The sequence below is a fragment of the Adiantum capillus-veneris genome, chromosome 16 (assembly GCF_014529385.1).
Source record: "Adiantum capillus-veneris isolate H3 chromosome 16, ASM1452938v2, whole genome shotgun sequence".
Lineage (NCBI taxonomy): Eukaryota > Viridiplantae > Streptophyta > Polypodiopsida > Polypodiales > Pteridaceae > Adiantum > Adiantum capillus-veneris.
The window spans coordinates 108,360,434-108,387,491 of record NC_140946.1 but is presented as its reverse complement, the minus strand read 5'-3'; the positions used below and the strand labels follow the sequence as shown (position 1 = coordinate 108,387,491).

The 27,058-nt window shown below is 48.9% G+C and overlaps 1 protein-coding gene and 2 pseudogenes across 2 annotated transcripts in view; all 3 read left to right on the top strand.

Annotated features, from left to right (window-relative positions):
• Window positions 1-27,058, top strand: part of LOC147439620 (B3 domain-containing protein Os07g0679700-like) — a 138,259-nt gene that overhangs the window by 17,280 nt on the left and 93,921 nt on the right. The window lies entirely within an intron of this gene.
• On the top strand, window positions 18,606-19,509 carry LOC147439623 (uncharacterized; annotated as a pseudogene).
• Window positions 21,774-23,022, top strand: LOC147439622 (uncharacterized; annotated as a pseudogene).

Genomic DNA, 27,058 nt, shown 5'->3' with positions numbered 1-27,058 from the left:
GCGAAAGCATGTCAAACTGCTTTATAAAAGACAAAGCCTTCGAAGCATGTATCTTGAAAAAGTATCAAACTTGATCGAGTGGCCACCTTCCTTAAACTCTCGAACTTTCTTGCTTTTATCTTTGAGAAAGTCATACTGGTTGGCTTTGTAAAATTCTTCTTGTTCGCATAGAAGTTTCCATCATCAGAATCTGAGCTGTCTGTAGACGAGTCCTCAGTAGAACTGTCAGTCTCTGGGCGAGATTTAGTCCTCTTTGCCTTTTTCTTGCCCTTTCTGAAGCTTTGTTTTTTGCTTCGCTTTTTACTTTTTCTGTCTTCTTCGCTCGAATTTGAAGAGCTAGAAGAACTGTCAGAAGAAGAAGAAGAACTGGGTACTCCTTCAAATCGAACACGCTTCTTCCGTTTCTTTGCCTTGTGAAAAGTCGACTGACGACCCAAAAGCAGAGCCCCAAAAGCTTCAAATCAAAAGCAATTGCTCTCTCTCTCTCTTACAGAGAGTCAAAACTTGAAAGCAAAAGCACTCTCTCTTTCTCATTGCGTAGAGAAAAAGCAAGATTTGCGTCTCTCATCATTAATTTTTGTTATTTTTTTTTCAGCCTACGCGATTTTCGGAAATTAGGGTTTTTGGCAAAAATTAGGGTTTGCAGGAATTTTAGGCTTTTTGGCAGAAATTAGGGTTTCTGCTGTTCGTAGCCACGTCATCACTTTGTGACAAATATCATCGATCCTCGGAATCGGAAAGCTGTTCTTGATGGTGATTTTATTGAGAGCTCTATAATCAATGCATATTCTCCAAGATCCGTCTTTCTCTAAATCCAACACCACCGGAGCAATAGGGTGAAGTACTCGGCTGGATAAGACCCTTTTCTGAAAGGTCTTCCACTTGGTTCATACTCTCTTCATTCTGGGCTTGGCTAACACGGTAAGGTGGCCGGTTCGGTGGTGTGCTTCCAGGTATCAGATCATTAGTGTGATCCTCAAGATGAGATGGTGGCAACTTGCCTGACAGGCCCTTAGAAAAGCAATCATTATGAGTGTGGAGAAAATCTTGGCGTTCTTTATCAAGTTCAAACATATGCGTTCTTTGTTCATCATTTAACTCTTTCAAACAAATCGAGTAAACATACAGACTGGATTTCATTAATTTGGAAACGGCCGAAGTCGATACAATAGGAACAAACTCGCCCTTCAGTTTCACATCAAGTACAATTTTTCGGCCCTTTTCATTTGTCAAAGTCGCTTTCTTCGCCGACGTTGTTCTTATGGTACCAAGGGACTCCAAGGAGGACGTCACAACCTTCCAAGGGCATTATGTAAAAGTCCTCAAATACCCCTAGCAATGCAACCAAAGTTTGCCAATGACAGGTGTAATGGCTATGTCCCGTTCGGGTGCCGCTAGAACTGCCTCTGCTGGTGGTCCCATCCGATTGGGTGTAATCTCGAGCCGTGCCGCCAATTCAGGTGAAATGAATTTTTGATCTTTCACTTTGCCCCAAGCTCGACAAAGTTCTGTACTTTCATCAATCGTGCTTGGGTCAGTACCCATGCAATGTGGAACCAATCTTGCTTTCATCTTGCCTTTTCTGCCACGTTCCTCAGCTGCTCTGGCTTGTCTTTATTCTGTTCTTGCTGTACCTTTTTAGAGCACTTTGCGGAGACGTGCCCATGTTCCCCCGCATCCAAAACACTTTCCCTCTTTAATGCAATTGGCCCTCTCTCGAAGAGTGAGCCTGGGTCGTGTATCCTTGTCTTTCTTTTCTTGGGAACTCTTTCATTTTCTACTTTCATTGTTAGAAGTCTGTTGGGTACCGTATTGTGGCTCGTTGCTGCTCGCACCTCTCCCCCCTTGCGCCATCGCCCTCCCTCACTCCCTCGCGCTGCTCTCCCGCTTGTCCACCTCGCGCTGCCCCCTTCCCCTCGCGCTACCCCTGCTGCTGTCCGCTGCACTGGCAGCCCGCAGCTGCCCGCTGCCCAGCTCAGCCAGCTCTCCCTGCCCCTCCTCCCCCCCCCCCCCCCCCCCCCCCCCCCCCCCCCCCCCCCCCCCCCCCCCCCGTTGCTGCCTGCTGCCCAGTCAGCCCGAAGCAGCTCCCGCAGTCAACCTCGCCAGCCCGCCCCCTCCCACTGTCCGCCCCCCTCGCTTGCTTTTTACCGTTAGCCTTCTCCCTCTCCATTCTTGCTTGATGGGCGTCGCCAGCACCATTGACGTGCTCGGTCCAACAGGTCTTCCCCCCCTTTCTTTCGTCGACGATCCTCCGCCTTTTCTTTACCAGTAGCAGACACAGATGGCGGCTCATGCTCCACCGCAGAGGGACTTCAATGAAGCCCCCTCGCCCGACCCCGTTGAGCCCACCATTCGACTTGCTCTTACGCCGGCAGAGCAAGCGAGCCTTGCCACAGAGGTAGAACGCTTGCAGGCGACTTCTGTCATTTGCAAGGTTCTCGGCACTCGTCCCAGCAGAGGAGAGCTGCGAGACCTTCTCCAGGCCCGCCTCCTCGCAGAGGTGGGCAAGATCTTGGATGTCCAGATTCTCGGACGGGGGTACTACCAGATTGAGTTCGAGACTTCCGAGATGGCCTCCAAGGTCATAGCTATGAGTCCATTGGCCATCCGAGCATCACGCGCCCACTTTCGACAGTGGCGACATGGTTTTGACCCGTCTTCGGATGTGCTAGTAGAGGAGGCGGACATCCCCATCTCAGTCTGCTTTCTGGGTTTACGGAGCGAGTACCTTCCACTTCTCTCCAGGATTGGCTCCGCCATCGGAACTGTCCTGGAGACACCTCGTACGGCAGCATCAGTAGTTGCCAAGGCGGCTGGCATCCCTTCAGTTCGAGTTTTGGTCAGAGATACCCACACGCTCCCGAAGGTCATCCTTCTGCCTCGGGTGAGTGGGGGTTGGTTTAGACAGAGTGTGGAGTACTCGGGTCTCCCGAACCAGTGCTTCATTTGCAGACAGATGGGCCACCTAGCGAAGGCCTGTCCACGGAGGAGACCACCACCCACACCCTAGCCTCAGCCTCAGCCCCAGCCTGCCAAGGCTGGGCCGCAGGCACAGCCAGCGACACAGAGCACAGATTTAGCGCCACCCTCCGAGCCTGGGGCTCCAGCAGAGGAGGGGTGGCAGCAGGCCCGTGGCCGTCGATGCCAGGGGCCACAGCGACAGCCTGGCACTCAGAGTGGCCCCCAGGTGCCTACTTAGCAACAGTGGGTTCCCACGGGGAACCGCTTTGGTCCTCTTGAGCAGGAGGAGCCCCCTACGCCAGCCACCACCTCCGCTTCACCCTCGCCAGCCGCTCCGCCTTCCGATCTCCCCTCCTCCTCCTCATGCCCTCCCCCGCCCTCTGCTACCGCTCACTCCCCACCTCGCCCCCCCCATATCTCTGCCGCCCCACCCCGCTTCTCCTCTCCCCCGCCCCCCCCCAGCCCCTTCTCCCCCTCCTCCTGCTTCAGTACCACAGTCGGCTCAGGAGACTGGACCCTTGCCGGCGGCCAGGAGATCTCTTGGCAGCGCCTTCGCCACGAGTCGCCTAGCGAGAGAGGGTCAGCCCTTCATGCGGCCCCCACTGCAGATTCAGACTTCTCCTCTTGCAGCTATCCCTCGTGGTTTGACGAGCTTTGACCTCCGACGCCGCTGGGATTTCTTCGATTACGGGTTTACTCGTTTTCTTGGCGATTCCGCAGCAGACCACGAGGCAGCCTGCTTCAGAGTCCACGCTTTGTTCCTCGCCGCTAGGGGGACAGAGGCCTTGGACTCAGCAGTTGGTTTCTCCTCCCCCCTATGTGGCAGGACTGAGACAGAGTGGTCCCTCGACTCAGTGGTGGGATGGTTGCATACACAGGTTCTCGAGTTCTCTCACCACATGGGAGAACTTGGCATTACAGATTTGCTGCAGACTTTGTGGCCACTGGCCAAGTTTGCGGTGACACCCCCAGATTCTGCAGGATGTAGACACATTGTGGTGTACTTTTTTGCTGATACGCAGTGTTTGCCTTGCTATGTATTCATTCATGAGGACTCTTGGACAGAGGAGGTTGCTTTACGCATGGCTCGCTCTACTTGGGCTTGGACCAGGCACTCACTGCAGTCTCGCCTATCTAGAGGACGCTCGGAAACGGATTACTCCCCATCCAAGCCTGCTTCGAAGATAGCTCGTCTTGCTGCTGCGGCAGCATTTGTTCTCTCTCGCTTCCCATGAGGATCGTCTCGTGGAACGTGCAGGGACTAGGTGGGCCCCAGTTTCAGCGACAGCGGGGCCGATTGCGTCAGGAGCTTCAGCGTTGCCTTGTGGGAGGAGAGATTGATCTCCTTATGCTTCAGGAGCACCATTTGTCTGAGAGCCGCATTCGGCGATGCGGTCAGATCTTGCGTGGACGCTATGATACCTTTTGGTCAGCTGCTTTTGGACCTGGAGGCATCCAGGGTGGGGTATGTATGACTATTGCGGACTCATTACAGCAGGCCATTGTGGGCAGAGGGATTATTGTACCAGGCAGGGCTCAGTGGATTACTATGCAGGTTCAGGGTAGCCTTGTGGGTTTCCTGAACATCTATGCGCCCAATGTGGCGAGTGCTCGTGCAGAGTTTTGGTCACAAATTGTTGAGTCTTTGCCACAGGTTGACCAGTGGTGTGTAGGAGGGGACTTCAACATGTTGGAGGACCCTTCTGACAGGATCGGAGGCAGCCATGCTACTTTGCATGGAGTCGAGTTAGCAGCTTGGGAGATGTTTTGTATGACGTTGAGGGTCTCCGATACATGGCAGCATTTTGGCTTTGTGAGGCCTCCAGAGAGTCTTGCCTTCTCTAGATCGGACCGCAGAGTGGGCTTCTACACTAGTGACCACTTCAGTGACTTGGGGGGATCAGTGGGCATCCTGGCAGGGACATCCTTCTCGGACCATGCACCAGTGATCCTCACAGTGGCAGACAGGCAGAGGAGTGGGAGCACGATGCTTCGCATCCCAGAGCGGGTCTTGTTGGACTCAGCACTCAGAGAGAGGGTCGAGGCTCTATGGACAGAGGGCATGGACAGCCAGGCTCCACGTGCAGACAGAGTGGCCTCAGGCCTAGCTCAGCTTAGCCACTTCTTTCTCCAGGAGTCTTTGGCTCGACGGGCTGCAGCGAGAGAGGAGGAGCAGCGTCTCTGACGAGGCATTGCTTCACTACAGAGGATGCAGGAGCAGCATCCAGACACTCCATGGTTGGAGGAGCAGCTACAGCAGGCTCGATAGGAGCTTGCTTGCACAGAGGAGAGGCGCCATGAGTTTGCCTTCCACCGACAGGCATCTCAGTGGACTCAGGTGGGTGACAGAGTGACATGTGTTTTTTTTGAGACAGTGGGACCTCGGCACTCGCATGCCAAGGTCAATCAGTTGAGGAGACCCGATGGGTCAGTTGTCTGTGAGCCAGAGGATATGCGTGCAGTTGCTACTGACTTTTACCGTGAGCTACTGTCGGCTGAGCCCGAGTCAGAGAGACAGGATGCATGCAGGGAGCAGGTCTGGGCACAGATGCCTTGTCTTGTGACTGAGGAGATGCGGCAGAGGCTTGAGTTACCTCTTCAGCTTGAGGAGCTGCACACGGCCCTCAGGGCCCTCCCTCGTGGTAGCTGTCCAAGTGAGGATGGGCTGACTTTCACCTTCTTCTTGGAGTACTGGGACCTGCTTGACCCAGATCTTTGTAGTGCCTTTCAGTACATTCTACACACAGGAGTGATGCCGGATAGCATGAGTGAGGGCCTGATCTACCTCATTCCAAAGGAGGGTGGTTGCTTGGATGAGATTCGACAGTGGCGTCCCATCACCATTCTCAACTCAGCCTACAAAATTCTTGCCAAGGCTCTGAGTTTGAGGATTCAGCCACTTTTGGAGAGCCTTATACATGGGACTCAGACAGGTTTTGTCAAGGAACGCAGTATCCTTGACAACATCTTCACTTTTTGGGAGGCTTCTGCCCTTGCACGGCTCCGTGGGGAGGACCTTGTGATTCTTCTTCTCGATTTTGAGAAGGCATACGACAGAGTTGACTGGGACTTTCTAGAGGGCACGCTACGTAGGATGGGCTTCTCAGAGGCTTGGATCAGAGGGGTGTCAGCTTTGTACAGGCAGGCCCACAGTCAGGTGCTTTTGGCAGGAGGTAGAGGTGAGCGCTTCATGCTCACACGATCGGTCAGACAGGGTTGTCCTCTTGCCCCCTTTCTCTTTCTGTTCTACGCGGAGGCGATGAGCAGATTTTTGGTGTCACAGCAGGTTGGTTTGAGGGGCTTAGCACTCCCTATACGGGGAGATGAGCTTCTGGACGTTGAGTTTGCCGACGACTCAGCCTTGTACTTAGAGGGCCAGGAGGCCAATTTACACAGATGTGGGCAGGCCTTGGAGACCTTCTGCTGTGCATCGGGCGCACTGATCAACTGGAGAAAGACAGTGGCTTTCTCAGTTGGTAGTGCTCCTGTGCCAGATTGGATGCCAGGAGAGGGTTTCAGGTGGATTCCTCCAGGGACTGCAGTTCGGTACTTGGGTTGTCAAGTTGGTTTGGATTTGTCCCCCGAGCAGCAGATTGCTCCTCTTCTCCTGTCCATCAGGAGAAAGCTGTTACATTGGAGCTCAACACGACTTTCGCTGGCTGGTAGAGTAGTAGTTGCCAACCAGGTGTTGTTGGCGACTATGTGGTACATCACTTCTTGCTGGATCTTCTCGAGTTCTTGCATCAGCCAGGTAGAGAGGTTGATCAGGAACTTCCTTTGGTCTGGTCGCGACACTCAGATTGCCCGAGCCAAGGTGGCTTGGTCGGTCATCACACTTCCTTGTTCTCAGGGAGGGCTTGGGATCATTGATCCAGCACAGCAGAGCATAGCCCTTCTTGGGAAGTTCGTCGTCAGAGGACTTCTTCCAGGCGAGGAGCCCTGGAAGGAGTTCTTGTTGCAGAGGCTTCGTGCCAGGGTGCCTCAGTCAGGAGGCCCTTGGCAACCTTCGACCAGATGGATCTTTACAGAGTTGCGCCGAGTTGGTTTGAGCAGGAGACTGGAGGACCGATTCGCTGTGAGTTTGCTTCGTTCTTGGGAGCTATTGCGGCGTGGCCTAGAGCAGCGGCAGCCGACGTGCACGGAGGAGCACCTACGGCAGCCCCTCGTCTGGAACCCCATGGTTAGCACTCAGAGAGGCCACTTGGTCGGGAGTAGGCCTCATGTTTCTTGGGGTCCCATGGCAGCAGGTCCAGCGCGCTCTCTAGGTGACTGGCTAGAGTTCACAGGTTTGTCAGAGGAGGTGCAGGTTGTCCAGCTACAGGGCATGAGAGGGGTTCAGAGCATGTGTCAGGACATCTCAGAGTCAGTTCCAGCTGATTGGCTCACGCCTCTCGAGCCAGTAGCACCCCGGTGGATGGGAGCCTTCACACGACTGGAGGTTCTCATTTCAGTCAGGGCTTGCTCAGAGACTGTCCCAGCCCTGTTCTTCGAGCTTCAGGGTGGGGGACGATTACAGAGAGTTGCAGTAGAGGCCCCGCAGGTAGCAGAGTGTTGTTTCCAGAGGATCCGAGTTGTGGGCATCTGTTGGAGGACTTGCGTCATAGACCCTGACCCAGCAGCTCTTGAGACAGGACACTGGAGGCTATGGGCTTGGGAGTGCTGTCCACTGGCACGAGTACAGTGGTATCCTGGTTAGTGGCTATGGAGGGACCCATTCTCTTCTGCAGACCGCCCAGGAGTCCCTTTCTTTCAGTACACTGTTCGGCTTGGACGTCATATACTTGCAGCACAGAGAGAGGCCCGCCCCGCTGCAGCACGTCATTGGCAGGAGGAGGGTCTCACAGTTGAGTTCTTGGCAGCTTTTTGGCAGAGGTTGTGGGACTCCAGACAGCCGAGGCGCGTCACCTTGTTCCAGTGGTTGGTTGCACACAGAGCCACAGCAGTAGGGAGCTGGCTTGTACATAGTGGTCTCTCGGCCGCATGTACAGCCTGTGACCAGTTGGTGGAGAGTCAGCGACACTGTCTTTGGGACTGCCCCTCGGCCCAGCAGGTGTGGCTACGAGTTCTTCGGCTGATGCCTGCCCTCTTCACGGCTCGACAGTACACTTGGGGGGCGGCGGCTTGGTCCACCCTCACGGGCCCGGCACTTCAGTTTGAGCTATCTTCCACCAGCAGGATGATAGTGATACAGGGGGGTCGACCTACACTCCAGCCTGCTACAGACCTTACTCCACAGGAGTGGAGCAGTGAGAGAGCGGAGTGTTGGGAGCTCATCAGCGGCCTAGCTCTCTGATTCATCTGGCGGGCCCGTTGTTTCCGCATCTTTGAGGCTCGCCCTGTACCACCAGCGGAGACTGTTCGTGACTTTTGGCTAGAGCTGATCCACACTCTCAGAGGACAGCTTGAGGGACTACAGGGCAGCTCCGACCGCATGCGGGAGCGCCGCGAGGCTTTCCTTCGTCTCTGGCGCCCTGGGCCGTTTTACTCCATGGTCCAGGGGGTGCTCAGATGGCACTATTGTCCACCTGTGTGGCTTTTCCCTCCTCCCATCTCTTGATTTAGCCCCATTGTATATATGCTGTTTTTTCATTGGGAGAGTCTTCCCATCATGTTTGTTGTAGCCCTCTCTTGCAGAGGTGGATGTAGCCCTATGGGCAGCTTTCATTAACTAATAGAAGGATCTTTTTCTCGGAAAAAAAAAAAAAAAGTCTGTTGGGTTCTCTGAGTCAAGATCTCATCAGTGGGGTAAGTTAGATTTCGTGAATGTATCGCAAAATCCCGTTTTGCATGACCCATCAATTCTTGAATAGAATTTGACTTTTGTTCCAAGCAGTAATCTCGGATCTCTGTAGGAAGTCCGCAACAAAACCGCTCAATCTATTCCTTAAACGAGACCTTAAATGAAGAGGTTGGTAGAAAAGAGTTCCAAAATCTCTCGCAATAAGCGTCCAAAGAATCTCCCTTGGTCATTCGAAGATGATTCGAATCGGTTCGTATATCTCGTTCGTACTCTTGAGTCAGCCAAGAAGAAATAAAGAGCCTTTTGAATTTCAACCATTTATCTGGAGCTTCCTTCATCAGAAGAAGAGTGGACCACCATGTCGAGCATTTCCCTTGAAGAAAGATGTAGCCCTCCTAATCTTGGAGTGCTCTGAGTAATTCCCTCCAAAGAAAGCTATATCAAACTGCTGAATGAAGGCCAAAGCCCTTGGAGCATCTCGGAACCCAGAAAAGGATTCAAATTTAATCGACTGTCCACCTTCTTTGAATTCTTTCACTTGCTTGCATTTGTACTGAGGATGACTCCTCTGTAGAACTGTCACAAAGTGATGACGTGGCGGACAACAGAAACCCTAATTTCTGCCAAAAACCCTAAAATTCTTGCAAACCCTAATTTCTGTAAGAAACCCTAATTTCCGGAAATCGCGGAGGCTGAATTTTTTTTAAAATTCTTTTTTGGAAAATGATGAGCGACGCAAATTTCGTTTTTTCTCTACTTAAATGAGAAAGAGAGAGAGAATGCTTTTGCTTTCATGTTTTGACTCTTTGTCAGAGAGAGAGAGCAATTGCTTTTGATTTGAAGCTTTTGGGGCTCTGCTTTTGGGCTTCCCTTGTAACCTTTAAATTAGTGGTGAGGGCCTCACTTCTCAGGGCATCTGGACGCAGAGTTTGAGAGTGAAACCCTAACCGCTCTTTTGTACTTTGATGATTGATTAATATAAAACGAAATACCGAAAGGGGCGCCAGTCTTTGGGGCCAATATCTCTAGGCACGGAACTCCGCCGGGCCAGTGCAAATCTATTGTGATCTGTGAATTGTTTTGAAGTGGTTATTTGGTGCTGTCGCGGTTGATTCTTGACTTGGAGTGTCCAAGTCTGTTACAGTGGTATCAAAGCACGGCCGATTTCTCTTCTACGGGAAATCCGATCCCCGATTTTTTTTTTTCCGCGGCACCTATGGCTTCAGGCAATGATTAGTCGACTCCCTGTGCATCTGGAGATGCGGGCTGGGATCACAACGAAGATTCAGGCAGAGTATGGCCCGCCTTGGCCTACTTAGGCGGAGCGGCGAGAGATAGAGCGTCGCCAGTTGATCGGCGATGCAACAAAGATGATGCTCAATTTTGCCAAGGACTCGAAGATGGCAAAATATATGAACCAGATCTCTTTGGAAGAGGTACAGACGGAGTGGCAGAGAACCACAACACCACTCCCGAAACCCGCTCTCAAGAAACCTTCTGCCTCCAAGAAATATACGGAGAAGGAACTGGAGAACGTGGTTGATGCACGGATTGCTCAGCTTTTTGACACGCAAAAGAAAGCCAAAAAGCACGGCAAAAAGTAGAAGAAAGGCACTGACTTCCCGGGATATTTGGGTCGTCGGTCGACATTTGACAAGGCAAAGAAATTGAAGAAGCGCGTCAAGTTTGAAGACCTACCCAGTTCTTCTTCTTCTTTTTCTGACAGTTCTTCTAGCTCCTCGGATTCGAGCGAAGAAGATAGAAAAGGTAAAAAGCGAAGCAAGAAGCAACGCTTTGGAAAGGGCAAGAGAAAGGCAAAGAAGGCTAAATCTCGCCCAAAGACTGACAGTTCTACTGAGGACTCGTCTACCAGATTCCGATGACGGAAAGTTTTATGCAAACAAGAAGAATTTTTACAAAGCCAACCAGTATGACTTTCTCGAAGATAAAAGCAAGAAAGTCCGAGAGTTTAAGGAAGGTGGCCACTCGATCAAGTTTGATACTTTTCAGGATACTCAGATGCTTCGAAGGCTTTGTCTTTTATACAGCAGTTTGACATCGCTTTCGCGGGAGGACGCTATTCAGAGCACTCCAAGATTCGGAGAGCTGCCTCTTACTTTAAGGGGAATGCTCGTACTTGGTGGTCCACGCTTCTATTAAGCAAGACTGTGCCAGTTACATGGCTGAAATTCAAGAGGCTTTTTATTTCTTCTTGGTTGACTCAAGAGTTTGAGCGAGATATACGAGTTGCTTGGAACCGTCTCCGGATGACCAAGAGCGATACAGTGAATTCTTATTGTGAAAGATTCTGGAGCTCTTTTCTACCCGCCTCTTCATTCAAGAAGATCTCGTTCAGAGAACAGATTGAGCGGTTTACCTTGGGTCTACCTACAAAGATCCGAAATCACTGCTTGGAACAGAAGTCAGCTTCTGTTTAGGAGTTGATGAGTCATGCGAAGCGGGGCTTTGCCATTCACTCTGGTAGTCTGATCTACCCCACAGATGAGGCCATGACACAACGAGCCGAACAGACTTCTGGGAATGAAAGTAGAATGAAAAAGAGCAACCCAGAGAAAAAAAAAGGATGCACGACCCAAGCTTACTCCTGAGGAGAGAGCTCGCTTCATCAAAGAGGGGAAGTGCTTTGGATGCGGGGAACATGGACATATTTCCGCAAAGTGCCCTGATAAGGCACAGAAAGAACAGAATGATAAAGACGACGACAAGTCTGAGAGTTCGCGAGCAGCTGAGGAATGTGGCAGAAAAGGCAGATAGAAAAGCAGAACTGGTACCACATGGCGTGGGACCTGCACCGAATCTAATGAATGAAAGTACAAACTTTGCCGCTTTCGGGGCAAAGTGAAGGATCAGGAAGCTCTTTTGAAGGAGCCAAGGCCAACATCTTTTCACTTGGAATTGGTAGCTCGATTTGGAATTACGCCCGATAGTCTTACGCCACAGGCGGAGGTAGTTGGACTGGCACCCGGATGGGATGTTGCCATTACACTGAGCATTGGCAAACTTTGTTTGCAATGACAGGGGTGTTCAGGGCACGCGAGTGACGTTCTACTCGGATCCCTTGGTACCACAAGAACTACGCCGTGGTTGACTACCGTGCAGAGAAAGCGACTTTGATAAATGAAGGGCTTAGAGATTGTACTTGGTGAACTTCAGTTTTCTTACTCATTCTTTTGGGAGAACTGAACGATGGATAAAAGTTGAATATGTTTTGACCTGAAGAAAAGAACGCCAAGATTTTTTTCTCCACACTCATGCCGATTGCTTTTGAGAGTGCCTGAAGATCATACCATTGATCTGATATCTGGAAGCACGCCACCGAATCGGCCACCTTATCGTGTGAGCCGAGTACAGAATGAAAAGATTATGAACTCAGTGAAAGACCTCTTGGAAAAGGGTCTTGTCCAGCCTAGTACTTCACCGTATTGCTCTCCAGTGTTGTTGGTTTTGAAGAAAGACGGATCTTGGAGAATGTGCATCGATTATAGCACTCTCAACGAAATCACCATCAAGAACAGATTTCCGATTCCTAGGATCGATGATATACTCGACAGGTTACAGGGATCCTCGTGCTTTAGCAGATTGACTTGAAGAGTGGATATCATCAGATCAGGATAGCGCCAGGAGATGTCTACAAGACAGCTTTTCGGACGACTTTTGGGTTATTTGAGTTTTTGGTGATGCCTTTTGGCTTAACCAATACTCCTGCGACATTTAACCGGATGATGGATAGGATTTTTCGAGAGTACAGGCTATTTGTTGGCACTTTCTTTGACGACATCATTGTTTTCTCCAAGAATGAGGCAGAACACAGAGATCATCTGCTTCAAGTCTTTCAGGCATTACGAGATCACACATTAGTGATTAATGCTAAGAAAAGTGAATTTTTCCTACCAGAGATACATTTTTTGGGACACATTGTGTCAACAGCAGGAGTGCAAATGAACCCGGCTAAGATAGAGACTATCCGTGATTGGCCCGATTTGAGGAATGTCCATGAAGTTAGAAGCTTCTCGGGACTGTGTTCGTACTACAGGCGGTTCATACGAAAGTTTGCAGAGGTTGCTTCCCCTTTGCATACCTTGACACAGAAAGGAGTACCTTTTTCGTGGGGACCCACAGAGGTGACTGCCTTTCGGACATTGAAAGAGAAATTCACTACGGGACCTATTTTGACTTTGTCGGACTTGCAGAAGTCATTTGAAGTATATTGTGATGCTTGTGGTCGTAGTCTGGGTGCGGTCTTGATGCAAGAAGGCCATGTCATAGCTTACAAGAGCCGTTTGTTCTCTAGGCCGGAGATGACAACACATATTTATGAGAAAGAGCTTCTGGCGGTTATCCATGCTCTTACTCAGTGGCGGCATTACCTGCTCGGAGCGGATTTTATTGTCTTTACAGACCAGCAGAGTTTGCGCTACTTCTTGTCACAGAAGCAACTTTCGGAAAAGCAGATGCGGTGGGTGAACATCTTGTCACAGTTCCACTTCCAGATTGTCCATGTGCAGGGACAGAAGAATGTGGTGGCAGATGCTTTGTCTCGAAAACCGTTGGTTCTGGCTATTTCCGCGATAGATCATAGGAGCTTCGAGGATATGGTCGATCAGTGTGCCACAGATACAGATTTTGCAGATATTTTCATATGGATACGGGATGGGGAGACAGTAGCGGGATACTCCCTTCGGGAAGGCTACTTGATGAAAAAGACTATGTTGTGCGTTACACAGCCATTGAGGGAAAAGGTTATGATTGAATGCCACTGTCCACCTTTTACGGGTCACTGCGGCATTGCTACCACCATGAAAGGGGTAGAGAGAGATTTCTTTTGGCGGAGACTGAAGAAGGATGTGGAAGAGTTTGTGCGCAGTCGCTTGGTATGCCAGAAGGTCAAGTTTGACAGGCATAAGGCACAGGGATTGTTACAGCCTTTACCCATACCCACCCGCCCCTGGGAAAATATTGAAATGGATTTCATTTTTTTTTAATCTCTCGAGAATACAGAATGATCACGATGATTTTCTGATTACATGGCACATATGAGACGATTGTCTCCGACAGAGACCCCAGATTTATGAGTTTGTTTTGGAAGGCAATTTGGGAGAACATTGGCACGCGGTTGCAGTTCTCGTCATCGTTCCACTTGCAGACCGACGGGCAATCTGAGATTGCCAATTCAGTGATTTTAGATTTATTGAAGTCTTGTATCTCGCATCAGAAGACTCAATGGGAAAAGAACTTACCTTTGGTGGAATTTGCCTACAATAACACGATACACTCTTCGACGGGGAAGACGCCATGTGAGATTGTTGAAACTGCTGCGAAGGTTCCATCCTTCCTGAGCACGAAAGATTAGAAGTTTGAAGCGGATGAATATTTGCGAGATTTGGATACGGCTTTTGCCAAGGTTCGCGAGACTTTGCAGGAGTCTCAAGAACGACAGAAAAAGGCAGCGGATCGCCATCGTCGCGATTGGAAACTGAAGGTGGATGATTGGGTGCTCTTACTTTTGAGAAGGGACTCCTAAGAAAGAAAAAGGGAAAGGAGAGGCTTTTTCCAAAGCTTAGTATGTGATACTACGGACCTTTCCAGATTACTGACAAGATAAATGACGTCTCCTTCCGATTGAAACTGCTAGATACTTGGAGGATTCACAATGCATTGCATGATTGTCTCTTGAAACCTGTTAAGGGTGATGTGCCTGATGATGGGGAGCTTGATGAGCAACCCAAAGTGGAAGAAAACGAGGAGATCCTTGTTCCTGAACAGATTTTGGCACATAATGATACGAAGAAAGGTAAAGTCCGAAGGCGGTTCTTGGTTAAGTTCAAGAACTTTCCTGCATTTGATGCGAAGTGGATGGAGGAGGAGGACCTAGCAGATACTCCTCGGATTGTGAAACTTTACCTCGATGTTTTGGTTTAGCATAGTCTACTCCAAGCAGAACCCAGAATTCAGCTTGGCCAGAGATCTGGTGCAGTGGGATGCACAAGAGGGAAGTCACTCCACTTCTTTGTCAACAGATGCCTCGATTTTGATACTAAAGTCACTGATGTCTCTTTGAGCTTCATGGATACTGAGAGCTGACAGTATTCTGCTGGATGACTTTATGAAATGGAATTCCTGATTATGATACTGATTTGTTCTTGACTTCTTGTGAGTGCAGGAACTGATAGCCGAAATGACTGCAGCATTTTGGTCTGATTGATCTCGAATAGACATGGTTGCAATAGGGGTTAGTCAATCGGACATCGTTGAGGTCCCGATTGGACCTAGATGTGATTGCTAGCTACCTTGCCGATAAATCATGGTCTAAGATCCGAATGAATGTTGAATGTCATGTGATGTCCTGTGATGTCTGGTGATGTCCTGTGATGTCGTGTGATGTGATTGTCAATTTTGTACATGTGCTAGATGTGTGTTCCTAGTACGTAGGTACTAACAGTCAGTGTCTGCTAAGACGGTTTATGGCTTTTGTCGGTTTTGTAGGGGTAATCGCGGTCGATTACAATGCTTTCAAGAGGGGGGTATGTCACAAAGTGATGACGTGGCGGACAACAGAAATCCTAATTTCTGGCAGAAACCCTAAAATTCTTGCAAACGCTAATTTCTGTCAAAAACCCTAATTTCCGGAAATAGCGGAGGCTGAAATTTTTTTTTTTTATAAATTTTTTTAATGAAAATGATGAGCGACGCATATTTCGCTTTTTCTCTACTTAAATGAGAAAGAGAGAGAGAATGCTTATGCTTTCATGTTTTGACTCTCTGTGAGAGAGAGAGCAATTGCTTTTGATTTGAAGCTTTTGGGGCTTTGCTTTTGGGCATCCCTTGTAACCTTTAAATTAGTGGTGAGGGCCTCACTTCTCAGGGCATCTGGACGCAGAGTCTGAGAGTGAAACCCTAACCGCTCTTTTGTACTTTGATGATTGATTAATATAAAAAGAAATACCGAAAGGGGCGCCAGTCTTTGGGGCGAATATCTCTAGGCACGGAACTCCGCCGGGCCAGTGCAAATCTATTTTGATCTGTGAATTGTTTTGAAGGGGTTATTTGGTGCTGTCGCGGTTGATTCTTGACTTGGAATGTCCAAGTCTGTTACAAGAACTGTCAGAGATGGGGCGAAATCTGGGATTCTTTGTCTTTTTCTTTCCCTTTCTGAAGCTTTGCTTTTTGCTTCGCTTTTTACCTTTTCTGTCTTCCTCGCTCGAGTCAGAAGAGCTAGAAGAACTGTCAGAAGAAGAACTGGGTAGTCCTTAAATCGTACAAGCTTCTTGCCAATGCAAAAGAAGATTGTTGACCACCCAAATAACTCGGGAAGTCAGTCCCCTTCTTGTGCTTTTTCTCTTGTTTTTTGGATTTGTTGTTTGCGTCCAAAAGCCGGCTGATTTGTGTCTGAACCACCTCTTGTAATTCTTGCTCAGTAAACATCCTTGGAGAAGGAGGTTTCTTGATTTCCAGTTTGATGGGTGGTTCTCTGGCTTTCTGCCATTGGGTGTGCACTTCTGCGATGGATTGCTGAGACAAAAATTTTGCAAATTTCGGATTCTTAGCAATTTTAATTATCTGCTTTGTTGCCTCGTCAACCAGCTGTCGACGCTCCATCTCTTCAATCTTGAACTGAGTAGGCCGAGGTGGCCCGTTCTCTTCCTCTGTTTGTTCATCAAAATCTTCTTCGTGATCTTCTCCCGCATTAGCAGATGCAGAAGAAGTCGACTGATTCTTGTTGGAATCCATAAGGGCCGCGCTCTGATACCATTGTAACAAACTTGGACACCCCAAGTTAAGATTTTACCACGACACAATAGAGATTCAATTCAAAATAGTTCACAAAGACGACACGGCTCGGCGTAGTTCCGTGCCTAGAGGTATTGGACCCAAAGACTGGCGCCCCTTTCGGTATTTCTTTTTATATTCATCTATGTTCAAAGTATAAGAGAGTAGGCAGACGCTCACTCTCAGACTCTACGTCCAGATGCCTTGAGAAGTGAGGCCTAGCCCACTTATTTATTGGTACAAGGGATGCCCAAAAGCAGAGTCCCCTCTATTTGAAAAGCTTCTCACTCAAAAGCATTAAGCCCCAAAAGCTGCTAATAAATCAGCCAGTGTAATTTGCGAAAATCCGTACAACGTTGTACGGACTGCCTCGTCATCAGCGTGATATGCGGTGCAAATTCCGGAGCATTTTTCGGCGATCCGTATGGCTTGCCACGTGTCAGCCAGCCTGTTTGGCGCATAAGTTGGGACTGAGCAAGTGTGTATCCGGGGCCTAGCTACGTCACCAGTTTGTGGCAGGGCCCCATCGGACGGGGTCCCATAAGTTGGTGGGAACTCCCCTTTAGAAATAGGCCACACGGAAAGTCTTTATAAGTTGGTAAACCTTCTATGCTTCTGTTTCTTCACTTAGGGAATAGGCCTCTTGTCTAGGATCTGTAGGTTGGCTCCGTTCTTTAGTGGCTTGACACGTCAGCAGTTTGTGACAAGGAAGTTCCATGCAATCATTTCTTATGAAGACTAAAGTTATTCATGATCAACTATCGGCTATGAAAAGTGCACTGATGAGTACTCAGTTAGCTGCTTTGGTTCGTACAAAGTTGCGATGAAACGGTGTCTAGGACACTTCGGCTACAAGTCACAAAGGAAAAGTTGGAATTTTGATGATCTCTAGGAAGCCGTGTTGATGACTCAAGGCAAAATTTAGATTTCTGAGATAGGTGGGGAAGCACTTGCTGCTTCGGATTCCAGAAAGAGGACCAAGAACCATTGTTACAATTGTGGAAAGCGTGGTCATTTGGCGAATGATTGCAGATGCAAAAGCAAAGACAGAGGTTCTACAAAGGACAAAGGTAAAAGCAAGCATTAGGAGGAAAGCAGTGATAGTGACTTAGGGAAGGATGACAAAGAGGTTGTTGGTGTGGTGGTGACTACACTTGCATGGACTTCGGCCTTCTAGTCACATGGAGATTGGTGCGCCACCAACTTCAGCTAGAGAGAGGCTTGTGAGTGGCAGAGAGGGGCAAGGAGCACTCCCTATAATTAATTTGGACCCTTGTGTTGGAGTTCAAGCTATCGGTGTTTAAACTTGTGGGTCGGAGTTCAAGACACATGCATGTAGCAGGGAACCAATTAGACGTATCAAACACTATGGATGAGTGCACCAATCCATTGTTGTTGGTTGGATCATGGATAGGATGTGTTCCACTGTTCATCATCTTGGAGTATTATATGTTGGACGCGATGTGTTCACATTCACAGTTCACGAATGGGGATTCTTGGACATATTGTGGTCTATAGTTCATATTTTCTAAAAAGGCAACTGATGCTCAAAATGGCATTCTTCTAAGGTACAAAGTTGAGGGTAGCAAAACCGAGGTGTGTCCAGTAGTCCAAGGCCTTCTATTGGGGTGTCCATGGTAGCTTCTTCATCGACTTGGTCTCACTATTGATGTCCACTATGAGCTGCAGAGAGGGTGTTATTTTTGCATCTCAAGTGAAGTGCCCAATGTGGTCCCATTATTTATTTTGGCTTTTAGGTATTTATTTTACTTATTTGTCAAAGTCTGGGTAGGGCAATTTACTGAGGTTGCTACATAAGCAACCCCTTGCCTCCAGTGTATACACATTCAATTATTCATTGCCAAGGTTGATTTGTTCAGGAGTCTCTCTCTCTCTCTCTCTCTCTCTCTCTCTCTCTCGCGCGCGCACACCCCACCTGCACAGCACCCCCAGTACCTGCCTGTTGCTGCTGCTGAATTGCCTCTCCTTGCTGCACTGCCATTGCTGCATTGCCATTGCCTTTTCCCCTTCGCCATTCCCCTTTTCCATTCCCACTCATGATCACCTCTTGAGCGAAAGGACTCAACCGAGGGTGGACACAGCAAGAAGACGCAACATGGCCAAGAAGGAAGATTTGACCAAAGTGGAAGATAAGCTCAACATCGCCATCAAAGACAACAAGAAGATGATGGACTCCACCATCAATGGTACATCACCAGACTATCCAAACTTGAGAAGGAGACGGAAGCACTCAACAAAGAACGGGAGACATGGATGAAGGAGAAAGAAGAATGGGAGATGAAGCACGAGAAGGAGAAAGGAGAGTGGAAAGAAGCACAAGAGGAGTGGAAGAAAGAAAGAGAAGACATGAAGGAACAAATTGCCATTCTCAAAGCATCGGTGGCATCGCTTTCATCCGAAGAAGGCGAGATTGACAACACCACCAAAGAAGCTCTCAAAGAAGAGCTCACCAAGGCCTTGACCGCAAGCATGGAAGACAAAAGATGGGTGGAAGTTGTCAAGAAGAACATCAAGAAGGAAGCACGGGAGGACGCACAAAAGGAGGAGGTCCTCATCGTACACACCACCCTTGAGGAAGAGAAGATGAGGCAAGTTGACGCCTCAATGTACGAGTAACCGGCATAGCTGAGAAGGAGGGATCTACCCCTGAGAGGGACGGGAGGGGGCTATGTAACAAGCTTGGGTACAAGGAAGAAGAATCACCTCCCTTCACCAAAGCATGGAGAGCCGGCAAGGACCCCAACAAAGAGAGAGCTCTCATCCTCCAATTCCCCAATGATGAGTTACGCTCCACCTTCCTCCGCAAGAGGGTGATCTTGAGAGGGCTTGAAGGTCCACACATCTACCTTGATGACGACCTCACAAAGATGCAAGTAGCACACCAGCGAGCATGCATGCCTCGGGTGCATCAAGCCCGCAAAGAGGGAAAGCGGGCCTCCTACCGAGATGGTCGGGTCATCATTGATGGCAAGACCATTGCATTGGGATTCACGGCCTAGGGGACTTGGGAAGAGATCCACCTTGCAGTTTGGAACTGCAACGGAGATCTATGGACACACCCAGAGAGACTTGAGGAGGTGATGAGAGGCCGGGATATCATTCTACTTATAGACACACACGAGAGCCCAGAGAGAGGATTACCACGGATACATCGTTTTCAATGGGAGTCTTTACATCGAGGATGTACACGCCAGCACACATCCCGTGGCTCAGGAGGAGTGGCCATACTCTTCAGATAGGCTCTTCACAACAGATTACTGATTGTTGCCCAGGACCCACAGGCCCGCTACATGTGGATTCGCTTTGAGCTCTCACGAGACAGGACCATCTACATTGCCCTGTGCTACTTTGCTCCCACAGGTTCCAGATTCGCCTCTACAGAGCAAGAGTCATCACCGACAGAGGCCTCACCTTATGCATGCCTTTCGGAGGAGATTATGGAGTACTTCACACTTGGTGAAGTTCTCCTTATGGGGGACTTCAATGCTCGTACCCGCAGTGAGCAGTGTGAGGCATATGACCACGAGGACCCAGAGTTACTACACACTCTACACGAGGAGGCTTCGGTGAGAGATTCAGTAGACACGGCTCCAGTCACGGCCTACGGGCGACATCTACTTCGACTTGGCTCCCATCACCGTCTTGTTATTTATAATGGGATAGCCCAGTGGTCCACTTCAGGGAGCTTGACTTGTATGCCGCATGGAGTTGCACAGGGAGGGGGAGTACAATCGACTACATTCTGGGATCTAGGGAGGCCACCCACCCATACCCATTGGAGCCGACCACACATACCTTTCTCTTTCCATCACTGGAGACACCATTCCACATAGCTCTACAGCACGCACTCCACATACCATCATCCACTTCACACATGAACTAGCCCCTCTTTACTCAGCCGAGGTCGAGCACGGGCTATGCCTCTTACACCCATCCAGACCACTCTCAGTTCTCACATCACATATCTCCTCCGTCCTCCACACTTCAGCCATTAGCTCTTTTCTACGCACCACCCACACAGGACGCACCCCCCCTCTTGGGACTATGCCCCAGAACCGATGGTATGATGATGAGTGCAGAGAGCTATACCGACGCCTCCGCGCACGACGGGCCCTGGGAGAGATCACACAGAGAGAGGCCAAGCAGCAGATGAAGACACCGACATGCCGAAAGCGGCGAGCATTTGAGGAGGCACAGGAGCTTGAGCTATATCGCCTATTCATGAGCATGGATAGTGCGACGGCATGGCACACCCTCCGTGAGCCACGTCCGACTACACCTATTGAGGATCCATAGATATGGCATGATTATGCAGAGAGACTATATGAGGTGCCTAGACAGCCTCCCATCCCATAGCCACAGATATGGCATGATTATGCAGAGAGACTATATGAGGTGCCTAGACAGCCTCCCATCCCATAGCCACTCGGGAGCCTCGACCCACACGCTCCTCTTTCACAGCAGTCATGGTAGAGAGAGCCATTCACCGCATGCAGCACAGACGATCAGCCGACCATACTGGATTACAGAGTGAGCACGTCATATACACGGCATCCACTATCGCCCCGTTGATTGCACATGTCTTCAACCGGTCTATAGGGGAGGGCTTCCCAGAGGAGTGGACACAGCACACCATAGTGCCTATCCACAAATCTGGCGACACCCTGGACCCAACAAACTACAGGACCATCATGATTGGCCACACGATGGCCAAGCTGTATGGCGTAGTACTTGAGGCAGAGTTGAGCTCATATACAGAGACCGAGGGTCTACGAGAACCAGGCCAGGCAGGTTTCCGACGAGCTTTCTCCACCATCGACCACATCTTCGTCCTACGCTGCCTCATTGATGGGGCAAAGGCGCGGAAGAAGAGACTTTATTGCTGCTTTGTGGATCTCCGCAAGGCCTTTGATACAATTCCACGCGAGAGGCTCTTCCAACGCCTCCAGAGTCTCAGGATACCAGTAGAGATGATTTGGGCCATATACGCTCTCTATGAGCGGGTGACTGGTCGCGCTCGATGCCCAGGAGGTTCATTAGAGACCATTGCTAGCACCATTGGTGTTAAGCAAGGATGCCCACTCTCCCCGACACTATTTGGGCTCTATATTGACGAGATTTCCTACTACATACTGCGAGCAGGAGGGGAGGGGAGCGACTTGGCAGGTACTCCAGTACACATCATGCTATATGCTGATGATATTGTGTTGATTTCAGAGTCACCCGAGGGCTTGCAGCACCATCTTGGGGCCTTGGATGATTTTTGCACACACAGGGGGTTGACTATGAACCCTGGCAAAACCAAGGTTATGATCTTTCACACATCGAGTGCAGTGAGGAGCGCTGCCAGCTTCACAGCAGGAGGACCGGTTGATGTGGTCACCTCATATATCTACCTGGGAGTCACATTCACCAGCCCACCAGGACCATTCACTATGAGGCAGGGAGCTACTGACAGGCTCACTCGAGGGTATGCAGCCCTGGCCATGCTAGAGTGGAGATGCCACCAGGCACACTTTCAGGAGCCCCGCACGAAGGGGAGGCTTTTCGACACCTTAGTCACCCTGGCCTTGATGTACTCAACAGCAGTATGGGCACCAGGATTGACAGATGACCAGTGGGCACAGATTGAGAGGCCACAGATATGTATGATTTCACGCTTGCTCCGTAGCAAGCACACAGTGCCACATGACATTATCAGAGCAGAGCTCGCCACACCACCGATGGTAGTAGAGACACTATTCCAGACAGTCTGTTTCATCCAGAGGATGAGAGAGATACCTCCCAACAGACTTACTCGCAGGGCTTTTGAGGTAGCTATACAGCTATTAGAGAGTGGGCATGAGAGAGCATGGTACTCACAGGTCAGAGCATGGTTTGAGGCACACGTTCTTGATATGGAGAGTCTACCACCCTTCCAGTACGACCCTGACTCACCCTATGTTCACCTCTCTCGCAGCGAGAGAAACCTGGTGTTGAGAGAGGACCTTTGGCAGCTATATATCAGGAGAGTTTGGGAGTCACTGGGCGTGGGGACGAAGATGTCCGACTACAGAGACCAGTTCCTTACCATACTACTTGATGGGTTCATACGAAGATCACGCTACATGGACACATACATGCCACATAGCTCACGGGTGGCGATTGGTTAGTTGAGAGTGGCATCACACAGGTTAGAGATTGAGATCGGGAGACATACTGGTGTCCCCAGAGAGGAGCGAGTTTGCAGAGCATGCACAGAGGTGGTGGAGAGCGAGGAGCATTTTGTGTGTCGATGCAGCGCATATACTGAGATCAGAGGCAGGTATGAGGCCTTATTCAGAGGGCAGCCCACTCTCCGAGAGATCATGGATTCCCGAGATCAGAGACAGCTAGGGAGTTTCTTACTAGATATACAGAGCAACCGAGACATACTACTACAGACACACACAGCTACACAGACAGAGGAGAGACAGTTGCAGCTCACAGGCTTCTTTCAGAGGGTTCCAGTCCACCCCTCATCTGAGACTTAGAGGGGAGTGACACTCCCACAGGCCGAGGCGAGCCGAGCCAGATGGCGACCACCAGTCAGTGGCTACAGGGGTGCGAGCCTCCACCATCGAAAGATTGAGGAGATTTGGGCCCGAGAGCGACGTGCCACTGAGGAGCAAGTGGCTCAGATGAGGGCAACCCTGCAGCTTTCATCCGGGCAGCCCTGGCACCAGACCTGCCCATGTACCACATATTACAACCCCCCATTAGTACAGGATGGAGCTAGATAGCTTGATGCACTCTCATGATTGTACTACCTTGAGCACATAGACATGCATATACCCTTAGAGATAGAGCTCCATCCCTCCTCAGATATCCCCTGGATATATCACCATCACCATCTTCAACACATCACTACTTATTTTCAGTTTAGTTCAGTTTTGTAGTTTTATTTCGTTTGTCTTTTCGATAGACGGATGACATACACACCATGTATATTTTATTTGTCTCATAGGCCGATTTTGGCCCGACATAGACGTAAAAAATCTTTCTTTCTCTCTCTCTCTCTCTCTCTCTCTCTCTCTCTCTCTCTCTCGCGTGCTCACTCTCCTTGGTCTCTACGCTTCCGCATCGTTGACCTTGACAAGAAGATCTCGGAAGTACTCTGATGGTTCGGATGAGGATTCTTCCTCCTCAGATAGTTCAAATTTGAGCCTATGTTTTCAACCAAGAGGAAGTACATTTACAGAGCCTGGTGGTCTACCTTGCTCCAACGGAGGGAGGCACTAACAAAGTGGCTTCAGTTCAAGTGAGTTTTTACTTCTTCATGGCTCACTCAGGAAAACAAACACGATGTGATCACAACTTGGAATCATCTGAGGATGACCAAGGAAGATACATTAGACACTTACTGTCAGAGATTTTGGGACACTTTTCTTCCGGCCTCTTATTTCAAGAAAATCACCTTCAAGCAACAGATTGAGCGATTTTGTTGTGGTCTACCTAAAAAGATACGGGATTATTGTCTGTTGCAGAATTCCGAGTCCATGCAATGACTAATGGGACACGCAAAGCAAGGGTTTGCAATGCATGGGGGCACTCTTATGTACCTATCGACAAGTTGTTCACAGTTCGGACCGGACGAGAACAAAACAACAATAACAAAAGGAAGGGAAAGCAACAGAAAAAGAAGCCTTCAAGCCCTCGATTGTCAGTGGAGCAACGCGCTGAATAATTCAAAGAGGGTAATGTTACGGTTGTGGGGAACAAGGGCATATATTTGCTAGGTGCCCCACCTAAAGAACAATCAGAGGACAAGCCAGAGAGTTCCAAAGCAGCGGAGGAGCGAACAAAGAAAGGAAAGACAAAAGCAAGATTGGTAGCAAATTTTGTGGGGACCGCCGACCCTTAACAAATGGATGAAAGTACGGAGCTTTGCAGAGCGTGGGGCAAAGTACGAGATCAAGAAGACGCCCTCATCTCCTTCGACGAAGGAGCCAACAAACTTCATTTCGACTGAATTGGTTGCTCGACTTGGAATTATGCCAGATGGAATGGGACCACCGGTTGAGGTAGTTCTAGCGGCACCAAGCCAGGATGTTGCCATTACACCTGTCATAGGCAAACTTCGGTTGCATTGTCGGGTATTTCGGGCACGAGGACTTTTTTACATCATGCCCTTGGAGGGGTGTGACGTCCTTTTGGGAATCCCTTGATTCCATAAGAACAATAGAAAGTATTTGAATCATCGTACAACATCTGGTGGTCGACTACAGGGCGAGAAAAGCAACTTTGAAGAATGAAAAGGATAGAGATAGAGTTCTTGATGTAAATTAAATGGCAAGTCCGTCCCACTTGTATCGTCTTTGGCCATTTCCAAATTAATGAAATCGAATCTGTTTGTTTACTCGATCTTCTTACATGAGATAGATGACAAGAAAATGTCAAATTTGTCCGACCTCGAGAAGGAATGACAAGACTTTTTGCAACCTGCTAAGAAAGTTCCACCTATTCTAAACACCAAGGATCAGGATCTGGACACTGCTTTTGCTGAGGTGCGCAAGGCTCTCGAGAAGTCTCAAGCACGGCATAAGGAGGCAATGGACAAGCATCAACATGGCTTGTAGCTAAAGGAGGATGATTGGGTGCTTTTACGGTTTGAGAAGGCACGCCTACGAAAACGAACGAGTAAGGAGTGACTTTTTCCGAAGCTGAGTATGCGATACTATGGCCCTTGAGAAGATAAATGATGTATCCTTCAAGCTGAGGTTACTAGATACTTGGAAGATACACAATGCCTTTCATGTGAGTCTATTGAGACCTTTTAAAGGTGAGGTGCGAGTGGACAGGGAGCTAGAGGAGCAACTTTAGGTGGAAGAGACAGAGGAGTTTCCATTCCAGAACAGATCTTGGCTCACAAGGAAAGGAAAGTGAAAGGTAAGCTGATATGCTTGTATTTAGTCAAGTTTAGAAATTATCCGCCTTGGATGCGAAATGGATGGAGGAGGAGGACCTAGCAGACGCTCCTTGGGTTTTAGAGCTTTACCTTGAAGCTTTTGATCTAGCACCGACTATTCCAAGAGTCCGATGATCAACAAGTTGAATCTAGTGCGGTGCGGACTGATGATCAACCGGCTGAATCTGGTGCAGTGCGGACTGCACAAGAGGGGAGTTACTCTGCTCCTTTGTCACAGATTACCCAGATGGAATACAATCACTGATTTCTTTTGTGACTTTAGGGATACTGAGGGGCTGACAATGTTCTGTTGTATGACTTTATAAATAATGTACTTTGAAATGGGAATTCTAAAATGAATTTGTCATATGTGCTCTCTCAAGTGCGTCGTGATTGAGTGCATGTTTGAAAGACGAAATGACTGCAGCATTTTGGTCTTGTTCACCTGAGGGGTGTTGTCTGGATGTGATTGCTAAATACGTTACACTGATCATGATTCTCATCTAAGATCCGACGGTGATAGTGATGTGAATGTTCAGTGATTGTCGTCTTCGTGTAAGTATTGGATATGTGTCGTCTAGTGCGTCGGTACTTAGAGTCAGTGTCTACTGAACTAGTTTTTGTCCCATGTTTGTTTTTGCAGGCGTAATCGAGGGCGATTACAATTCTCTCAAAATTCACAAAGTGATAAAGTGGCATAACCTTAAGGACGGACTCTCGACAAAGAGGGGTTAAATCCCTAGGGAAAGATGTATAGGAAGTTTCACCGACTTTCAAGTCTTATCGAGTGGCCTATTTTTAAAAGTTCAATTCCTACCAACTTATGGGACCCTGTTCGATGGGGCCTAAGGGGGACAAGGATAAAAAATTGCGTGGAGGTGATGACGTCGCACTATTGTACGGACCACCACGATTTGAGTTGTCGACGTGGCACTTGTACGGACTTCTGCAAATCGCGCTGGCAACTCTAGCGCTAGCTTTTGGGGCCAAGATGCTTTTAGACTTGAAGCTTTTCATGTATACTGCTTTTGGAAGCCCTAGGGCCTATAAATTCATTGTCAGGGCCTCAGTCTCAGGCAGATTAGCTTGGGAGCAGTGTTGAGAAGAGGACCCTTGGACATTGTACTTTGTGAAGCATGAATATAAGGAAATAGTGAAAGGGGCGCCAGTCGGAACTTCGCCGTGCCGTGTCGTCTCTCTCTCAGTTTTGTTCAGTTCTTTCAGTTTTTTCACTTCTGTTGTGGTAGATCCTTGGCTTGGAGTGTCCAAGTCTATTACAACTCCCATATCATAGTGTTTAACCATTACTCGTGATAAAAACACGAATATGAAGTTGGAAATTGGGACTATAACAAGATGGCCATGTCCTGTGGGGCATGTATGTAATATTCAAAGAAGAAGCATTCAAGTCATTTTTAAATTCTTTCTTGGGACGCTCCTTTTTTTACTTGACGTTTAACGTGACGAATGAAACCACTCATGTTTAACGTGACGAATGAAAGCACTTGTGTTCTTTTGCAAATAAAGATTGTTCTTTTTTCGTTAATTTCCCAACCAAATTCCTAGAGAATTCTTTGCATTAGGAGAGAGTATGATTGTCTGCTTTACCCTTACCCTTTTCC